Consider the following 15,667-nt stretch of genomic DNA (forward strand, 5'->3'; position numbering starts at 1 on the left):
ACAAAGAAGAAAATGATTTATTTATAAAATGACTTCCCCCATCACTAATTATTGCTCTAGGTATTCCAAATCGACTAAAAATATTTTCTTTTAAAAATTTTATAACAACTTTATGATCATTAGTTCTACATGCAATCGCTTCAATCCATTTTGAAACATAATCAACAGCGACTAAAATGTACTTATATCCAAAAGATAATGGAAATGGACCCATAAAATCTATCCCCCAACTATCAAATATTTCAATAATTATGATTGGATTTAAAGGCATCATGTTTCGTTTTGAAATTGATCCCATCTTCTGACAATTTTCACAAGATTTGCAAAATAAATGCGTATCTTTGAATAAAGACGGCCAATAAAATCCACATTGTAAGATTTTTGTAGCTGTTTTATTGGATGAAAAATGACCTCCACATGCTTCAGAATGACAAAATTTAATAACATTACTTATTTCATTGTCGGGTATGCATCGTCGAAAAATTTGGTCAGGACAATACTTAAATAAGTAAGGATCATCCCAATAAAATTTTTTAACTTCTATCAAGAATTTATTCTTATCCTGTGAATTCCAATGAGAAGGCATTTTATTTGTCACAAGAAAATTTACAATATTAGCAAACCATGGCATAATAGTAGCATAAAACAACTGATCATCTGGAAAATTTTCATTTATTGGTATTTCATTATGAGATGATTCAGTCATTATTCTAGATAAATGATCGGCTACAACATTTTCTTTTCCTTTTTTATCTTTAATTATAATATCAAATTCTTGTAACAATAAAATCCACCGTATTAATCTTGGCTTAGCATCTTGTTTATTTGATAAATATTTTATGGCAGAATGATCGGTGTAAACAATAGTAGTAGAACCAATTAAATAAGATCGAAACTTATCTAATGCAAATACTACTGAAAGTAATTCTTTTTCAGTAGTTGAATAATTTATTTGGGCACTATTTAAGGTTCTACTAGCATAATAGATTGCATAAGGTTTTCCTTCTTTTCTTTGTCCTAACACAGCTCCTATAGCATAATCACTTGCATCACACATTAATTCAAATGGTAAAGACCAATCTGGAGGTTGTAAAATAGGTGATGTAATTAAAAGATTAATTATTTTTTTAAAAGAATTTTCACATTTTTGAGTCCATTCGAATTGTGTATCTTTTGTTAAAAGATTTGAAATTGGTTTAGATATTATGCTGAAATTTTTTATAAACCTTCTATAAAATCCTGCATGACCCAAGAATGATCGAACTTCTTTGACCGTTTTTGGTGATGTTAAATTAGAAATAACATCAACTTTGGCTTTATCAACTTCAATTCCTTTTTCAGATATCACATGTCCTAAGACAATCCCAGATTTAACCATATAATGACATTTTTCCCAATTTAAAACAAGATTTTTTTCTTCACATCTTTTTAATACTTTTTCTAGATTTTTAAGACAATTTTCAAATGAGTTTCCAAAAACAGTTATATCATCCATAAAAACTTCTACATATTCTTCAATCATATCACTGAAAATACTTAACATGCATCTTTGAAAAGTAGCCGGAGCATTGCATAAACCAAATGGCATTCTTTTAAATGCAAAAGTTCCGAAAGGACAAGTAAAAGTAGTTTTTTCTTGATCTTCTAATGATATAGGTATTTGATAATACCCCGAATACCCATCAAGAAAACAGTAATAAGAATTTCCTGCTACTTTTTCTAAAATTTGATCTAAAAATGGTAGTGGGAAATGATCTTTTCTAGTTGCATCATTTAATTTTCTATAATCAATACACATACGCCAACTAGATGGAATCCTAGTTTGTAATAACTCTCCTTTTTCATTTTTTATAACAGTGATGCCTGACTTTTTAGGTACTACTTGTGTTGGACTTACCCATTTACTATCTGAGATTGGATAGATAATTCCAGCGTCTAATAGTTTTAATACTTCATTCTTAACAACTTCTTTCATATGTGGATTTAACCTTCTTTGCGGTTGTTGATACGTTTTAGCATTTTCTTCCAAGTGAATTTTATGTGTACAAATTAAAGGATTCATACCTTTTATATCTTTCAAAGTCCATCCAATTGCATTTTTATATTTTTTAAGTAATTGAATTAAATCTTCTTCTTGATTTGGTAGAAGAGTGGAAGAAATTACAACAGGAAATGTTTTATTTTGACCAAGAAATACATATTTCAATTCTAATGGTAAAGCTTTTAATTCAAGTTTTATATTATCATCTTCTTTAAAATTATTTTCAGACTCCAAACTTTCTACTGAAAAAACTTCACATTGTTGATTTAAGTTTTCTTCTTGTATATTTTCTTCCACAATTGTTTGAATTTCATTATCATCTTCATTTTCATTTTCATTAATACTTGGTTGTTTACATAAATTAAACACATTAAGTTCTAGAGTCATATTTCCAAAAGACAATTTCATTATTCCATTTCGACAATTAATTAAAGCATTTGAAGTTGCTAGGAATGGTCGTCCCAATATTACTGGAATTTCATTATGTACTTCTATTGGTTGTGTATCCAAAACAATAAAATCTACTGGATATATGAATTTATCAACTTGAACCAACACATCTTCTACAATACCTCTAGGTATTTTGATTGACCTATCCGCCAGTAAAAGAGTAACAGAAGTGGGTTTTAATTCCCCTAAATTAAGTTTTTCATAAACTGAATAAGGAAGTAAATTCACACTTGCTCCCAAATCCAACAAAGCTTTTTTAATTTTATTTTCTCCAATAATACATGAAATTGTTGGACAACCAGGATCTTTATATTTTAAACTAGAATTGTTTTGAAGAATAGAACTTACTTGTTCAGCCAAGAATGCTTTCTTCTTCACATGCAATTTTCTCTTCACAGTACATAAGTCTTTTAAAAATTTTGCATAGGAAGGTACTTGTTTAATAGCATCTAATAATGGAATATTTATCTTTACTTGTTTAAAAACTTCATAGATATCAGAATCACTTTTTTGTTTTTTATAATTTGTTAATGCATGAGGAAATGGTGGAGGTTTATTTGAGTCATTTACTATTTTAGATGATTTATCATTCACCATATTATTCTTAGAATTTAAGGTATCATCATTCTCAAAAGTATCAAGATTATCATCCTTACTCTTTGATTTTAAATGATCATTGTTTTCATTAATATATGGATCATTAACTATTTTACCACTTCTAAGGCTAATAACAGATTTTATTTGATCAATTTTTTCATTTTTTAATTCTTGATTTTGATTTTTAGGATTAGGTTGAGGTTGAGATGGAAATTTTCCTTTTTCATGAATATTAAGTGCAGATGCAAATTTCGCAAGAGTTTCTTTCAAATCATTCATAGATTGACTGTTTTGAATATTGATAGACTCTTGCTTTTGGATAAATGCATGAATTACATCTTCAAAGTTTTTTCTTGGAGGTGTAACATAAGAAATATAACCTTGATTATTTTGGTTATTTTGAAAATATTGTTGTGACGGTTGTGCATTATTATCATTCCTCCAACTAAAATTAGGATGATTTTTCCATCCCGGATTATATGATTGTGAAAAAGGATCTAGTATTGGTTTTTTATAATTGTTAACATAATTTGCTTGTTCATGGAGACATTCTTTAAATGAAGGTAATGTTGGACAATCTTTTGTAGCATGATCATGTGTATCACATATATGACAAACAATTTCTTGAATACTTTTTAATTGACCACTCTTTTTCATTTCTAATGACTCAATTTTTCTTGCTAAAGATGCAAGTTTAGCTTGAATATCTACATCATCTTTGAGATTATAGATACCACCCCCATTTGTTGAATTATTGTTTTTAGTTGTTGGTGGTTCTATTGTACCTATATTATCCCAATTTTGAGCATTTTCTGCTAATGAATCCAAATATTCCATAGCTTCATTTGGGTTTTTATCTTCAAAAGTTCTATTACACATGAATTCTATCATTTGCCTATCTTTAGGTATAAGACCTTCATAAAAGTGAGAAACTATTCTCCATGTTTCAAAACCATGATGTGGGCATGTATTAAGTAATTCTTTATATCTATCCCAACATTGATAAAATGTTTCTCCTTGTTTTTGAGAAAAAGTTGTAATTTGTCTTTTAAAAGAGTTTGTTCTATGGGAAGGGAAAAACTTTTTGAGAAATTGTTGTTGCATTTCTTCCCATGATCTTATTGAACTTGATCTTAAATTTTGTAGCCATGTTTTAGCTTTATCTTTTAAAGAAAAAGGGAAAAGCTTTAATCGAACTATATCCATGCTACAATTTTGATCATTATAAGTGTTACAAACTTCCTCAAATTCTCTTAGATGCAAATATGGATTTTCAGAATCTAAGCCATGAAAATTTGGTAAAAGTTGAATAATTTGAGGTTTAAAGTTGAAATTTGATGCGTCAGGAGGAAAAACTAAACAAGATGGGGCACTAGTTCTAATAGGGTTCATATGGTGCCTAAGTGTTCTTAATTGATCATGTTCTTGATTATTATTATTATTATTATTATTATTATTATTATCATTATCTTGATTATTTGAAGTATCATCCATGTTTAAATTATTTTCAGATACTCGAATAAGTCTACCACTTTTTTTTCGACTCCAAACACTCATACAAGTAAAAACACACAATACTTATAAATAAAACATAAATAACAAATATAAACTTAATTTATACCTCCCCGGCAACGGCGCCAAAAACTTGTTACTACTTAAATAATAATTCACCCAAGTGTAGGTTGTCTGCAAGTAATATATTTCGTAAGTACGAGATCGATCCACAGAGAGGTTATTTTGAGTTTAAATTTATTAATTTATAGATTACCAAATGCAAGACTGAAGTTTACAAATTATAAATATTGTCAAGGCTTGAGGATTTATTCTTGGTTTATGTAATATTGTTTAACTAAAAGTGAAACAAAAGAAACTACCATAAATAATGGTTCCAAGAAAATTAAACACACACATAATCTAATATAGTTCCCACTATAGAAAATACCGAATTAACCGATATTTTATATATGGTACCTATGATTATAATTATAACTATATAAATAAATAATTGCATAAATTAAATGTTAAATTAAATCATTATATTTCATTTAGAACAACCGGCAGAGCCACGCTATTGCCTAAATGAAATATATTGATTTAATAAGTTAGTTGCGGTAAAGTAAAAGTTAGTTGCAATAAAGTAAATGTTAGTTGCGGAAAAGTAAAAGTTAGTTGCAAGAAAGTAAATGTTAGATGCGAAAAATAAAAGTTAGTTGCGAAAAAGTAAATGTTAGATTGTTAGATGTTAGTATTAAGTCATAATATTTCATTTAGAACAACCGGCAGAGCCACGCTATCGCCTAAATGAAATATTATGATATTATTATATAAATATACATATATATATATATCTATATATATATAATAATAAGTGATGAAATATTTATTGTATCAAAATTAAACAACAAATCAAGATAACCACTTTAATGGTATCAAGCATTTGATGTAAATTGATAACAACAAATAATTCATTTTTATACCTACAATAAAAATAAGTTAGCTAAATGAAAAGAGATAAAGAAATAATATACAAAATATAAACAATCTTACTTCACCAAGAATGCATCCTCTTCACCTTGACATAATAGATTTAGCTTGCCATGAACTTACTTTTGATCAACACTAAAATATCACTCATAGTTGAGAAAATGAAAGAAAATATATTTAAACTTAGAACTTTGATACACACTCACACTATATTTTACAATGAGATAGAATGATTCTCAAGCTAGCACAAGGCCTCTATTTATAGGCCAAATGAGAGAAAGAGTCAAAAATTCTATTAATGCCATGTAGTTGTAATAGTATTCTTTGTCTCCTCAACTCCAATTCCATGTCCCTTCTTTCAATGCCTTGTTCCACGACTTTTCTCACCACTTTGACTCTGATTAAGGCCACAAACATGTGGGGAATTTTGTGTAGATGAGTTTGGCCACTTGATTCACCTCATTTGGATAAATATTGAAATAGTTATGAATTTTTTACTAAATGATGGTCATAGTAAAAGTAAATGTGTCCTCCTTTTGATCTTTGCACAATTTGATCATCTTAATGAGCTTTTTAGGCAATCATGTCTTCTGCAAAGTTGTAAATAACTTCTCAAGGATTCCAACCATGTTTGAGTCACCTCCATTTGAATTTTCTAGCTTGAGTTATCATTATTTTACCAACACGTAAAAAAACCTGAAAATAAAACAAATTTAGTAAGACATTTAAATATAAACAAACAATACTAAAATAACATAATTTATAATTTTAATGAAACTTAAAATTTTAAAATACAGGTTTTAACATATAATAAATTATTAATTTTAAGTTTCATCAGGGACCAAGGAGCAGGCTTGGACTGAGCAGGAGGCTAAATCCGAGGACCGCCGAAGTTTTAAGCTTTTATGAAAATGTTCAAATACTTTTGTCAAACTTTATTTTCAGATCTTTTGTTACAACAACTTTTGAGACGTACAATTTATTTTATCGAATTTTGAAGGTTCGCGAATTATTTAAGAAAGTTTTTAATATTTCCGCAAATTTCAAGTAGTAAAAAGTACGGTACGTTACAGCGACGCTACAAGAGCCGAAGCTCAAGCACTGTGACGCTGAAAAGGCAGCACCGCGGCGCCAATCCTGCTGGCAAAAACCCAAAATTTCCACCCAAAAGCCAAGCCATCCTACACTCACTCGGCCTGGACTAGGCTCAAAAGCAACCTATCCTAGACAATAACCAAACCTTCTTGCACTGACCTAGCCATGATCCTCAAACCCATGCTATCGAATACACGAGATACACCCGAACATCTCAAAACTGAGCCCTAACCACGTCTAGTTTCCTCGATTTATTCCTAGCCCGAAATCAGCTGTGCACGAGACACTCTAAGCCTCATCTCAGACCCATCAAGGTCTAGTCCACGTCCTGGAACATCCTTGCAACACTGCACCCCTTGAAACAACTGATCGAACCTAAACCCTAACCCGAAACATAAATGTCCGATTGATCCTTACATGAGCATTATCCCAATTCGATCTCAAAATCTAGACTCCATCAATCAGACGTGTTTAAGTCCTCTACAGCTCGATCCAAGCAGCCCCTTCAACCATAGCAAAAAACGTGAGAAGCATGACAAGAAAAATGCATATTTTCGTGTGAAAATAATGTAAAATTTATTATCTCCAGTAGCTCTATTAACTATCATACAAACACAATTCAAAACACAGATTATGATGTTATCAATAAGAAAAGAAGGGAATAGGGTGTGCCATAATGAAGGAACGTATGAACAACGATGACCAACGGAGCGAGGGACGAACACCGGAGGACGAGGCGACATTTCTCCCGAATTTTCTTGCAAAAATGAGAGCCAAAGTTGCTGCTAATTTAGAGAGGGGGCGGCCGAGAAAGGAAAGGTGAGGGGATATTGAAACGACCATGGGCTATCATGATATTGGACTCCCTCAAGGGCCTTGTCCTGTCTTGGGTTCCATTTGGAGCCCTCACGGGCTTTCCCATGCTTCACTACTCATAGGACTCTCCACGCCAGGATGGTGGAGTGGTGTTTCCCCAAGTCTCGAACCCATGACCTCCTGACATAAGTACATAGTTCAAAGAGACTTGGTATCAGTTCCAACTCTCTTTGAACTATGTACTTATGCTAGGAGCTCATGTGTTCGAGATTTGGGGAGGTACCACTCCACCATCCTAGTGTGGAGAGTCCTATGAGTAATGACGTATGGAAAAGTTCGTGATGGAAAAGCCCTAGTGGGAACCCAAGATGGGATAAGGCCCCCGAGGGTACCCAAGATTGGGATAGCCCATGGTCGTTAAAGTTTCGGGAGTGAAAATTTGCTTAATAATTAATTAGGATAATTGGCCTATGTATATAAAACATTAAAGTGTAGAGATCTAGGCGCAAAAGCCAAATAACAAGCCCATTAAGACCAAGGACACATACATAAATTTTTTTTAAGGTACGTTTTCAAAGATATTCCTCGAACTCTCAAAAAGTCTCCCGCTTAGCTAAAAATTGTCTACCGATTTAAAATATGGCTCGATGCGTAATAATATCTTAAAAGGCCCAATTTTGAAAATTCCTAATAAATACATCATATATTAAATAATTAAAAATAACTATTTAATGAAAACATTTTTCCTTTAACTGTCCACAGTCTTCATTCTTCGTTCGAGCGTGGAATACTACTAAAGCCTAATTAAATGAAATATAATAATTCATGAAATAAAAGAACATATTCATGTCATAAACTTGCATTTAAAAATAAATAAATAAGCATTTTAATAAAACCCTAGATTCGCATACAGTCATATTACGTCGTTCGAATTTTTAGACTTGTTACTATTTTTGGACTCAAATTATAGAAATTGGAAATTGACCGAGGAGTATTCATTTCACATATCTAATGACTATTAGTTATTTTTTTTTGTCAAATGACCGAATTTCGAGTAACTGGTAGATTTTTATTGGTTTTCATAAAAACTTATATATATACAAACAGAATTCTATAGACACCTTTAGACTTTTTGAAAGATTTTTACAGACTTCCATAAACTTTTTCACAAAATTCTGTGGATTTCGAACCTTTAATTGTAACTCATTATTTTATATTGATTGTTTCATAATTATTTTTAATAAATAAGATCTTCAGTTTGAAATAAATTTTTTTATTAATTGTAAATAAATTTACTTATTAAACGTTTAATTATTTAATTCTTGTATGTATATATATATATATACATATACATACACGTATATATGAGGGCTTCTGTGTATATTTGAATTTTTTTTAAAATATGTCGTATTAAATTTGTAACCTTGTGTATTCATTGATAATATATATAGATGTTATCAAACTAAACTTTAGAAGGCGATGAATAAACTATATTATAATATTTGCTAAAATGAGCTTGCTTTAACAGTTTTTAGGCTATTAAGGCACTTTCTTGAGCAATTTTTTTTGTTGGACCACTAAAAAATAATTTCGGAAATGGTCGGACTAGAGTAGTGATAACAACTTTTGGATATTCGAAGATGAATAATCATGCGACACCCCTTCCACTTAAAAAGGTTTTCACCACAAGATTTTGGTTTAACAAATTTTGTAACAATTCAATTTGATTAGGATTTATCACTGCGTAAATTGAAACTCTTAGTGATCACAAAACAACTTCTGACTGTTTAACAACCCTCTTGTTCATCCAAAACAATAACATAATCCATAGGTTAGCTTTTGACGGCTTGAGTTTGTAGGTTAACTGTAATGCCCGAGAATTAATCACGATTAATTAACGATTATTGATTTTTAATCGAGACGATTATGAAAGGGCTAACTGAGACACGAAATGAGATCGCATGTGAAAAGGGAAGTGCGAGGGCAGTAGCATTGGCGCACATGCGCGACATATATGCGCGCACATGCGCAAGACATCCAGAGAGGTCGGCGCACATGCGCGACGTGTAGGCGCGCACATGCGCGGGAGGTCCAGAGGGCTTCGCGCACATGCGCGGAAATGAGTCGCGCATATGCGCGAGCTGCCGAGAAGCTTATCGCGAAGACCAGTAGGTCTCGCGCATATACGCCAGTAATGTCGCGCATATGCGCGAGACATGCAGAAGGGAAAATCGACATTTGGCTTTTGCATGTACGTTGGTGTATATATATATATATATATATATATATATATATATATATATATATATATATATATATATATATATATACATGCAAAGCTTCTTCAGAAAAAAAGAAACCGAAAGTTTCGGGGGAAAAGTGCTTTTGATTTCAAAATTCGATTTTACGATCAATCCGTCCGTTAGATTTTAAATCCGACTTCGATACTGTGTTCCTCTCAACGCAGGCTACTACAGGACGTAAGTTTTACTACGTTTTGACATGTTTTGAAATTATGATGTTGTTAGAATTGAATACACGTCATATATGTTGTTCTTGACATGTTAGACAGCGTAGAATCGAAGTCAGATTAAGAAACGGACTGAATATGGAATTGTTATGAATTTCAGAATGAAATTGACTAGAATTGATATCAGATTTGTACAGTGGTTGATTGTAAATTATTGGAATTGGCACAGACTGATATAGTATTATCAGTATTGCAAGATTGTACTGTTGTACTGTCAGAATTTGATAAAACAGAGATGTTGTGATTTGATTAGAATATTGATACAGAATATTGATATTGTCATTGCCAGATTGAACAGTGACAGACTTTGAATCAAGACTTTGATTGTATCAGATCGACAACAAGAAAGGTATAAATAAATGTTGATTCAGGATTGCACAACTCGAGTTAGGTTTGACTTGAGTTTCCCTAAATCACATACTTTATTTTATTGCATTGATATTTGCAGATTATCAGATTGATATGTTAATCTATTGACTTAGAACAGAGTCAGAGTCCGAGTCTAGGGCAGATCAGCCTAGCTAGGGCAGAACCGCCGAGTCTTTCTCAGAACCGATAAGACTCTAGACTTACGGTGTATCGATGAACTTTAGATGTAGATCGACGTCTATCATATATATGCGATACAGCATACCAAAGTCTAAATTAGATTGGGATCCCTAGATTTGAGATAAGATAAGATTAGATCACGAGTCATGGATTCATGTAGTCAGATTAGATACATGTTTTGATGTTTGTTTATGCTTTTATATATGTTTTATATGATTGCATTTAATACATTGTTTATACTGGGATATTTTATCTCACCGGAGTTATCCGACTGTTGTCTTGTTTGTATGTGTGCATGACAACAGGTGGGACAGCTACAGGGTCACAGAGGTGAAGACAGATCGAGATTAGAGTGGTGATTCCGGACTTGGACTAGAGATAGGGTTTAAACACTTGATAGTTAGGTGTTGAACCTGAGATGTAAATTATTGTATGATGTTTGAGATTTATACTTTTACACTGATATGTATAAGAGTTTGATTCCATTACCTTCCGTATTTAAAAAAAAAAATTTAGACCCTGATTACTGTAATTGATTAATTAGTCCCAATGATGATTAAGAACTTGATTAGCGTCCGGGTCCCCACACTAACAAAAATTGATCCTTTCTTATTTGATACAATTTGATAGGTGTGTGATAACTTGAGAAACTGGATATATGATAGTTTGAGAGTTCTTGAAGATCTTGGAATAATGCAGATTCTGAAAAATTGTTATACTATATCTTCTCTTGTCATGAGTTTGCATATTTATAGTTGAAAATCTCTAATGGTCTGAAATGCTTTTCAACAATCATCTGTACAATCTCTGATATACTTAATTTAATTGTGGTGATGAGAGTCAAAACCAGTAGATCGCGTTAGTAAAACCAGAAGATAGTATAAAAGCAGAAGTTTTCGTATCGCCTTAACAAAGCAGTACTCGAATCAACTTAAATAAACAGAAGTAGAACTCGGCCTATACAAGATCAGAACTTAAATATTTTTATTTGAACGTTATAATATTAAATGTTTCAGTTAATTTATCTAGTACGAGTATTTATTGCACCATTAATACTGAACAAAGACATTTAACGCTCCTTACCAGTTTTGGTATGAAACAAGACTGATTGTTTCGTAGCTTTCTGCAGGACCCATTTTAGGTACTTAAGCTGATCTTGCTCAGGAGTCTCAGAAGCCGTCTCTGAATATAGAGGTTGGACTAAAGTTTTCTATATATATTAGGTTCAATCCTATATAGAAAACAACGTTATTATCTTTATCTGCACAACGATTATTCCAACGTGAGTTTGAGCTATCTTCAACTACTTATCCTCAAATCTCAACATTTAGAAAAACAACACACGCTTTATTATCAATATCCGATCTTCTGAGACCATATTGTGCTGCTGTTTCGTAAAATATCTTCAAGCTAAACACTTTGCTACATCTTTGAAACGAGTTTGTAAACTGGAAAAGAGTCTTTTTCAGAACCTTCTTGTATTTGTTTTTACTGAGTTGTGTAACTAAGAGTTTCAGTAGGCTAAGGGTAAGCCTTACTGAAGTGGGTGTGTACAAGTGTTGTACTGTAATATCCAAAGTCTTTTAGTGATATCTTCTGGAAACGGAAGAAGGAGAGACGTAGAAGATTTTATCTTCGAACTTCCAGAAACAACAACTGTTTAACTGCCTACTGTTTTATCGTGTTTCACAGTATTCCATTGGATCGTTTCCACACTTATTACTGTGATCTGATGGACTTACTCTTGAACAAGATAAGCTATAATCTCTTACAGGATTCTAGCACCCTTTGCAAAATCAACCAACAAAGGAAAGAGTTTATTCACCCCCCTCTAAACTCTATATCGATCCCCAACAAGTGGTATCAGAGCAGATTTTTCTTGTTCAGTATTTACAATAGATATGGCACACTTCAGCAAGGTTCTCATGTTCTCAAAAGAAGACTTTGATAATGACTGGAAGATCCGGATGCAAGCTCATCTTGCAGCTCAAGACGAGGACATGTGGTTTGTCATCGCAGATGGTCCGTTGAAAATCTTAAAGTCTAACACTGCTGTTGCTGTTATTGAGAGAGCACCCCAGATGGTTGAGAAGCACAGAAGTGAATGGACTGACGAAGATAAAAAGAAAGACAATCTTGATAATGTTGCGAAGGACATTCTCTACAAAACTCTCGACAAAAATACCTTCAGTAAGATCAAGATGTGTTCTACTGCTAAAGAGCTTTGGGAAAAACTTATCTAAATATGTGTAGGAAATGAACAGACAAAGGAGAATAAACTGTCTGTAGCAATGCAGAAATTTGAGAATCTCAAAATGAAAGCTGAAGAAACTCTGAATGTGTTTGATGAACGTTTCAGCAGCTTGGTTAATTACAAGTTAGAAATAACACTCAAAGTTATGAGAGCTTTACCCAGACAATGGGATGTAAAAACTATGACTGTGACAGTATCTAAAGATCTGAACAAGTTAGAATTACATGACTTGTTTGAGGACTTAAAAGCCTATGAGTATGAACTGGAAGTGAGAGGCGGAGAGGAGCCCTCAACGAATCTACCTACCAAAGCTCTCACTGCTACTATTACTACTACTACTGCTACTGCTGCAGTTGTTCCAGTACATCACCTGTTACTGCCATTGAAAGCACATCTAAGAAGACTGCTGAACATATCAACGACGATGCAATATCTCTATTTGTGAAGAAATTTTCCAGATTCATGAAGAAGAATCATTGAGCTTACCAGGGTCCTAACCGAAACTTTAAGAAAGATTCACCATCTGGTGACATGACGTGTTTCAAATGTGGAAAAGTTGGGCACTCATTGCTGATTGCCCGAAGCCAAAGAAAGATGATCGGAAGAAAAAGGAATACAAGAGGAATGACAAGAAATCCAGAAGAGATCGTAAAGCAATGATTGTAGAGGAAAGCAAATCTAAATGGGCGGATTCCAGTTCTGAGTCTTCTGACTCAGAAAATCATTCTACTGATAGCAACACAGAAGAGATCAAATGTCTCATGGCAGACATTGAATCCACCTGGACATCTGGAGAGGTATTTAACTTTGACTCGAATTACACGAACTGATTTGGTTAAAGCACTGCATGACATGGTGGAAGAGTACTCGAGACTTTCTCAGTCATTCGAGGAAGTTGAGATTGAAAATCAAAACTTAAATGATCGAGTCTGTAGTTCGCTTGCTTGCAAGAGAATAGCTGCAATGATTTAAAAGTTGAGATTAGTAAGTTAAGAACTGAGAATGAAAAGGTTAACGAAGATTACCAGACGATCAAGTCCGAGAATCAGAAGTTATCTATTCTGATAAATGCATGGAACAAGTCTTCTGTTTCTTTAGAGAAAATGCAAGAATTGCAGAATCAATCCGCTGACAGAAGTGGTCTCGGATTCAGCAATAGTGAAAGCACTTTCGAAACGAGTACTAAGCCAGAACTGGATACAAGCAAAGGGAAATACATTCATTTTGTTAAATCCAGTAACCAATAGTACCAACTATTCGAGTTGAAAGGACTGTAGATTAGACGAACAGAAGGAATAATGATGGTCTGGGTTATGTTGAACCTAAGGGAAGAGTTCACCAGAGTTCTGGATCTAGCAGAGGATTCAACTCAGGAGGACAACCCTCTATGTAGCTTAAAAACTACCAATACTATAATTCTAGACCTGTTCAGAAGAGATACAGGCCAGACAACAAAAATAGAAGGGAAGAACAACATTCTAAGATGCATTCTGTTAGCAATAGCAGACCTTCTGTTGCACACACCTCTTTGGATATCCGAAGTACAAGGTCACCTAGAATTGTAAAAATGTGGGTTCCTAAAGGACTGATAAGGATTGGACCCAAATAGATTGGGTACCAGATACTAAATTTGTGTTTGCAGGAACAGGAGAAGAAAGTCAAAATCAGCAGCTCCACATGGTATCTGGACAATGGATGTTCCAGACACATGACTGGACAAAAGAATCTACTATCAGAAGTAATGAGTTGTACTGGACCAAAGATAACCTTTGGGGACAACTCAAAAGGTAAAACCGTGGGTAAGAGTAAGATCATCCATGGTAACATTACTATCAATGATGTACTATTAGTTGAAAATATTTGTTACAACTTGATTAGCATTAGTCAACTGTGTGATAATGGTTACTCTGTAGCTTTTCAGAAGCACACATGCACAGTTAAAAATGCTAATGAGTCTACTGTATTAACCGGAAAAAGAGAAGGCAACACATACAAAGTTTCATGGAATAAAGATCATATTAATGTTCCTTCATGTTTAGGTGCTTTTCTTAGTGATAAACATTGGCTATGGCATAAGAGACTGAATCACCTGAACTTCAAATGAATCAATAACCTCAAAAGCAGAACATAGTTGATGGTCTTCCTGATATAAACTTCGTTAAGAATCATTTTTGTTCTACATGTTAACTTGGTAAGCAAGTGAGATCTAGCTTCAAGAATAAAGGTAGTAAATCAACTTCAATGTTTTTGGAATTATTGCATATGGACTTATTTGGTCCAATCCCTATCATGAGTTTAGGGAGAATTAAGTACAAACTTTTTGTTGTTGATGACTTTTCTAGATTTACTTGAGTGATATTTCTTGCTGGAAAAGATCAACCCAGTTGCCTCCTGAACAAGCTTCTGAAAAAGATTCAAAATAAAAAATCAATTTCTGTCATTAAGATCAGAAGCAATCGGGGAACTGAGTTTACTAACGAGATTCTTGAGTTATAATTGGATGAACAAGGAATTCATCATGAATATTCAGCTGCCAGAACGCCTCAACAAAATGGAGTGGCTGAGAGGAGAAACAGAACTCTTAAATAAGCTGCTAGAACAATGCTAGCAGATGCAGACATCTCTCAGTGCTTCTGGGCAGAAGCAATCAACACAACATGTTACACACAAAACAGAACTATGATCAACAAGAGGCATAATCAGACTCCATATGAGATATGAAAAGAGAGTAAGCCTAATGTATCTTATTTTCATGTATTTAGTTGTAAATGCGTTGTGCACAATAATGGTAAAAATTATTTGTCCGCATTCGACTCAAAATAAGATGCTGGACTCTTTCTTGGATATTCAT

At 33.0% G+C, this 15,667-nt stretch overlaps 1 non-coding gene across 1 annotated transcript; it reads left to right on the forward strand.

Moving 5' to 3' along the window:
• Positions 1-4,037: 4,037 nt before the first annotated feature.
• On the forward strand, positions 4,038-4,148 carry LOC140804108 (small nucleolar RNA R71). The gene has a single exon (XR_012112067.1). It is a non-coding gene; the product is annotated as a small nucleolar RNA R71 (small nucleolar RNA).
• The last annotated feature ends 11,519 nt before the right edge of the window (positions 4,149-15,667 follow it).

Source organism: Primulina eburnea, chromosome 10, assembly GCF_022965805.1.
Source record: "Primulina eburnea isolate SZY01 chromosome 10, ASM2296580v1, whole genome shotgun sequence".
NCBI classification, from domain to species: Eukaryota; Viridiplantae; Streptophyta; class Magnoliopsida; order Lamiales; family Gesneriaceae; genus Primulina; species Primulina eburnea.